Genomic DNA, 6,206 nt, shown 5'->3' with positions numbered 1-6,206 from the left:
CGTGGGTGGCTCAGTCAGTTAAGCATCCAACTTCAGCTCAAGTCATGATCTCACAGTTTGTGAGCTCGAGCCCGCATCGGGCTCTCTGCTTCAGAACAGAGCCCGCTTCAGATCCTCTGTCTGCCCCCCCCTCTGCCCCTCCCCTGCTCATGCCCCCCCTCTCAAAAATAAATAAACATTAAAAAATGAAAAAATTGAACAGCTTACTCAGAGGGTAATTTACATACCATGAAATTCACTCCTTATAAGTGTAAAACTCAAATGACTTTTAGTAAATTCATAGTTCTATACCTACCATAATCTGGTTTTAGATCATTTCAATCTCCTGAAAAAGTTTCCTCATACTTGCAATTAGTTTTCAGTTTGTGAAATTAACTACTTTGCAATTTAATTTGTAACTAATTTGCAAAGTATGCAATTAATTTCTCATTGCCAACTTCATCCATTCACAAACATTTATCTGCTGTCTCTATAACTTTGCCTTGCTTCAACATTTCATAAAATGTAATCATTCAATATGCTTTCTTTTGAATCAGACTTTTTTTCACTTAGTGTGATGTTTTTGAGGTTCATTCATGTTGTAGTATTTATTAGTAGTTCATGCCTTTTATATGTTGAATAAGATTCCATTAGATGGATACAACACATTTTGGTTATCCATATACCTGCTGATAGACATTGCACTGTTTAATTTGGGGCTACTCTAAATAATGCTGCTATGAAAATTTGTGTGTATCTTTGTGTGAACATACATTTTCATCTCTCCTGGTTAGATACCTTGAAGGGGAATAGCTGGGCCATATCCTATATTTATAGTTTTTATTATTTTTTTAAATTGAGATATAACTGACATATATAACGTCGTATAAGTTTAAGGTGTATGATGTATTGGTTTCATACATTTATATATTGCAATAGGATTACCACCACAGCGTTAGCTAACACCTCTGTCACATCACATAATCATCATCTTTTTTGTTTTTTTTTTTTCCCATGGTGAGAACAATTAAGATCTAGTCTCTTAGCAACTTTGAAGCTTATAGTACAGTATTGCTGACTAGTAACTACGAATAATGTAAGCCCCCCCCCCCCCCCCAACAGGTTTTCTTGTTTGTTTTTTTGCAATGCATTCAGCTTTTGATTTTTGAGGCATCCACTCCAAAGACAGCTTTCTCAAAGACACTGCCCGTTATAAGACTACTAGAGAAAGAGCCAGGATGCACTGCTCTTGAAGTTCTTTTGTTTTAGAAATCTTTGGTTAATTTAGATAATTGAGTTTGGCCACTTGTTTTTCCTTTCCGAAGCTTTAATTTCCTCTCTTGTTTAAAATTCACAAAGAGCGAACCTGAGAAACTCAAGGTCCCCACCTGGACCTCAATAAAAGCAGAACCCCAAGCCTGAATTCACTCACACCCTCTCTCCTCTGTCTCTCATCAAGACCTCACTGTGTGGCCTTCAGGCCTGGTGTATACCCATCAGGAATTGTGAATAGTAAACTTCTTTTTTTTCCAAATTTTCCTGATGGTTATCGCTGCAGTGAATCTTGCAATCATGCTAAGAACCACAAGGGCCTGTCCAGCCACAACACTTGTTCTAAAAGGAGAGATGTCTGTGGGGTTTTGCCATGGACCCAGGTGCATGCCCCAGGCATTTCTAAACAATAACACTATCAATAGGCTGGGACCAACACAAGAAACTATTCTGTGCATTCCATTTCCAGAACTTACCTATTTATCTATTAGTTGCAAGCTTGTACCCTTTAACAACATCTCCCCAATTCCCCCACCAGCCAGTCTGTGGTAACCACCATTTTGTTTTCATGAGTTTGGCCACGTAAGTTATATCATACAGTATTTGTCTTTCTCTGACTAATCTCACTCGGCATAAGGCCTTCAAGGTCCATCCATGTTCTCAGAAAGAGCAGGATGCCCCTTCTCATAGTTTAATATTCCACATCTTTGTCCATTTGTCTTTTCAGGGACCCTGAAATCGTTTCCATTATGTTATCTATGGTGAATAATGCTGCAATGAACATGGGTATGCAGATATCTCTTAGAAATACTGACCTCAATTTCTTCACATATATACCCAGGAAGGGGACTGCTGAATCATATAGTTGTTCAATTTTTAATTTTTTGAGAAACTGTCATACTATTTTCAATAATGGCTATACCATTGTACATTCCCACCAACAGTATAGAAGGATTCCCTTGTCTCCACATCCTTGCCAACATTTTTATCTCTTGTCTTTTTGAGAAGCCATCCTAATAGGTATAAGGTGATATTGTGGTTTTGATTTGCATTTCCATAATGACTAGTTGTGCTGAGCATGTTTTCATACACCTATTAGCCATTTATGCATTTTTAGAAAAATATCTGTTCAGGTCCTTTGTCAATTTTCTAATTGGATTACTTTTTTTTTTTTTTTTTTTTGCTATTGAGTTGTATGAGTTTTTTAAATATATTTTGGATATTAACCCCTTAGCAGATACATGGTTTGTGAATACTTGCTACCATTCTGTAGGTTGCCTTTTCAATGTGTTGTTTCCTTTGCTGTTCAGAAGCTCTTTAATTTAACGTAGTGGTTTCTGGCTTGTTTTCTCTCTAAAGAAATAGTCAAACCATTTTCCAAAGTGGCAATACAACTTTACACTCCCACTGGCATGTATGAGTTCCAGTTTCTCCACACCCTCAGCAACACTTGGAATTATCTGTTTTAAAATTATAGTTGTTCTAAGGGGGCCTGGATGGCTCAGTCAGTTAAGCATCCAACTCTTGATTTAGGCTCAGGTCATGATCTCACGGTTCATGGGATCGAGCTCCATGTCTGGCTCCACACTGACAGCACAGAGTCTGTTTGGGATTCTCTCTTTCCCTCTCTCTGTTCCTCCCTCACTCACTCACTCTCTCTCTCTCTCTCAAAATAAATAAATAAACTTAACAAAAGTATAGCCATTCTAATGGGTCTGTTGTGGCATTGTATTGTGATTTCAATTTACATTTTCCTATAACTAGTAAAGTTTGAGCATATTTTCAAGTACTTATTAGCTATAAATATATCTTTAGTAGAATATGTAAGTTATTTGGCCCATTACTATGGACTGAATATTTTCATTCCCCCAGATTTACATGTTGAAGCCTAATCTCCACTTGATGGTATCTGGAGGGAAGGCCTTTGGGAAGTAATTAGATCATGAGGGTAGAACCCTCATGAAAGGATTAATGCACTTATAAGACACACAAGAGATGATCTCTCTCTTAGCCATGCAAGTATATAGTGACAAGGTGGCCCTCTACAAGCCAAGTGGGCTCTCACCAGATATCAGATTTGCAGTGTCTTGATCTTGGACTTTCCAGCCTCCAAACTGTTCGAAATAAACATCTGTTATTTAAGCCATCCAGTCTATGGTATTTTTAATATAGCAGCCTGAACTAAGATACCCATTTAATTTTTTATTTTCTGAGATTTGAGAGTTATTTGTATTTTTTGCACACAAGTCCTCTATGAAATACATGTTTTGCAAGTATCTTCTCTCAGACTGGTTTGCCTTTTCATTCTATTAAGTGTCTTTTCAAAAGCAGTTCTTGGGGCACCTGGATGGCTCAGTCAGTTAAGCGTCCAACTCTTGATTTCAGCTCAGTTCATGATTTCATAGTTCATGAGTTCAAGCCCTGTGTCAGGCTCCATTCTGACAGAGTGGAGCCTCTTTGGGATTCTTTCTCCCTCACTCTCTGCCCAACCCCACTCACATTCTTTCTCTCTCTCTCAAAATAAATAAAATAGACTTTAAAAAACCAGTTCTTAATTTTGATGAAATCTGAATCCTATTTGTCAATCTTTGTTTAACCCAAAGACAAAAGATTTCCTCCTGTTTCTATCTAGAAGTTTGATATATTTTGCTTATATATTTAGGCTTATGATCCAGTCTGTTAACTTTTCTCTGTGGCTGTGTTGTGAGGTAAAGGTTTAAATTTGTCTTATGAATGTGTATAGACAAAGGTGCTAGCATGACCCATTGAAAAGACCAAATTCTCCTTCCATTGATTTGTGTTGGTATCTTTGCCAAAATCAGCTGAATGTAGATGTAAGGATTTTTTTCCAGAATCTCAGTTCCATTCCATTGAACCATATACCTGTAATTTTGCCAATATGGCACTGTCTTGATTATTGTGGTCTTACAGTAAGTTTTGCAGTTAGTGTAAGTCTTCCAACTTTGTACTTTTTAGAATTTGCTTTGGCTATTCTAGATCATTTGCCATCTCCATGTAAATTTTAGGACCATCCTATCAACATGTATTGGGATTTAAATAGAGATTGACTTGAATTTACAGATCATTTGGGTATGATCACCACCTTGATGATAACTGTTTCAATCCATGAACATGGAATGTGTCTCCATATATTGAGATATTCTGATTTCTTTCAGGAATGTTTTGTAGTTTTCAGCATAAAACTCTTATGTAAAGTTTAACCCTAAGTATTTGATTCTGTTTGATGCTACTGTGAACAGAATTGCATTCTTAGTTTAATTTTCAGGTTGTTAATTGCTGGTATGTAACAATATAATCAATTTTATATATTAATATCATATCATATGCATTTATTAAACTCAATTATTACATTTAGTAATTTTTGTTCCTTGATTTTTTTTCTAGAACAAAAGCAGTTTTAACTCTTTCTTTCCAATCTAGATATATTTCATGTCTTTTTTTTTCCTTCTTGCACTGGCTAGAACATCCAATGAAGTATTGAAATAGATGTGGAAAAAGTGAACATTTGTGTCTTGTTAGTAACCTTAGGGGAAAATAATACATTTCTTCAACATTAAGTATAACGTTACCTCCGGGTATCTCATATATGCCCTATATCATATGGAGAAAGTTTCCCTCAATTCCCAGTTTCTTGAAACTCTTTATTATAAATGTGTGTTGGACTTTATCAAATATTTTCTGCATCTCCTGAGAAAATCATATAATTTTAATCCTTTATTACTATTGTACAGTACATTGACATTTGATTATTTAATAATCAACCTTACATTCATAGGATAGATCCCACTCGGTCATGCTATTTATCCTATTTATATGTTGTTGGACTAAGTTTACCAATATTTGAAGTATCATTGTGTCATGTTCATGAGGGACATATTGGTCTGTAGTCTTTCCTTCCGATGTCTTTGGCTTTGGTTTTGGACAAATACTGATCTCACAGGATAAGTCGAGAAATGTTTCCCTACCCTCTATGTTCTGAAACAATTAGTGAAGTACTGGTATTATTTCTTTTAAATATTTAATAGAATTTAGCAGTTAAGCCACCTTAGTACGGACTTTTCTTAGTGGAAATATTTTGGATTACTAATTTAAACAATTTACTTGGGGGGGGGTCTATTCATATTTTTTATTTCTTCTTAAGTGTGTTTTGATTTTTTTTCTAGGAGTTTTCAATTTCATGTAAATTGTATAATTTTCCGGCATACTATTATTCATAATATTCCTTTACAATCCTTTTAATTTATGTAGGATCAATAGTGATGTCCTAATTTCATTGTTAATTTTGATACTTATGTGCCTGTTCTTTTTCTTGATCTGTCTAAAGATTTGTCAACTTTGTAGATTTTTTCCTCTTAGAACCAATTTTGAGTTTGTTGGTTTTCCCTCTTGCTTTAGTTTTATATTTGACTTTGACTGTAGTCTTTATTTAAAAAAATTTTTTTAACCTTTATCCATTTTTGAGAGACAGAGACAGAGACAGAATGCAAGTGGGGGAGGAGCAGAGAGAGAGGGAAACACAGAATCTGAAGCAGACTCCAGGTTCTGAGCTGTCAGCACAGAGCCCAATGCAGGGCTCAAACTCAGAAACAGTGAGATCATGACCTGAGCTGAAGTCATAAGCTCAACCGACTGAGCCACCCAGGTGCCCCCACTGTAGTCTTTATTATCTATCTATCTATCTATCTATCTATCTATCTATGATCTATTTATTTATTTAGTTTTGGACTTATTTTGTTCTCCTTTTTCTAGGTTCTTAAAGGACAAATAAGATTACTGATTCACAAATTTTCTTTTTTTTTTTTCATTAAAGTGTACTTTTTATTATGTATATTTTAATTAGTTAATAAACAGTACAATATTGGATTCCGAAGGAGAATTCAGTGATTTACTACTTACATACAACACCACTGCTCATTACAAGTGCCTTTCTTAAT

The sequence above is a fragment of the Panthera onca genome, chromosome X, assembly GCF_046562875.1.
Source record: "Panthera onca isolate mPanOnc1 chromosome X, mPanOnc1 haplotype 2, whole genome shotgun sequence".
NCBI classification, from domain to species: Eukaryota; Metazoa; Chordata; class Mammalia; order Carnivora; family Felidae; genus Panthera; species Panthera onca.
Note: the sequence above shows the minus strand (reverse complement) of the source record.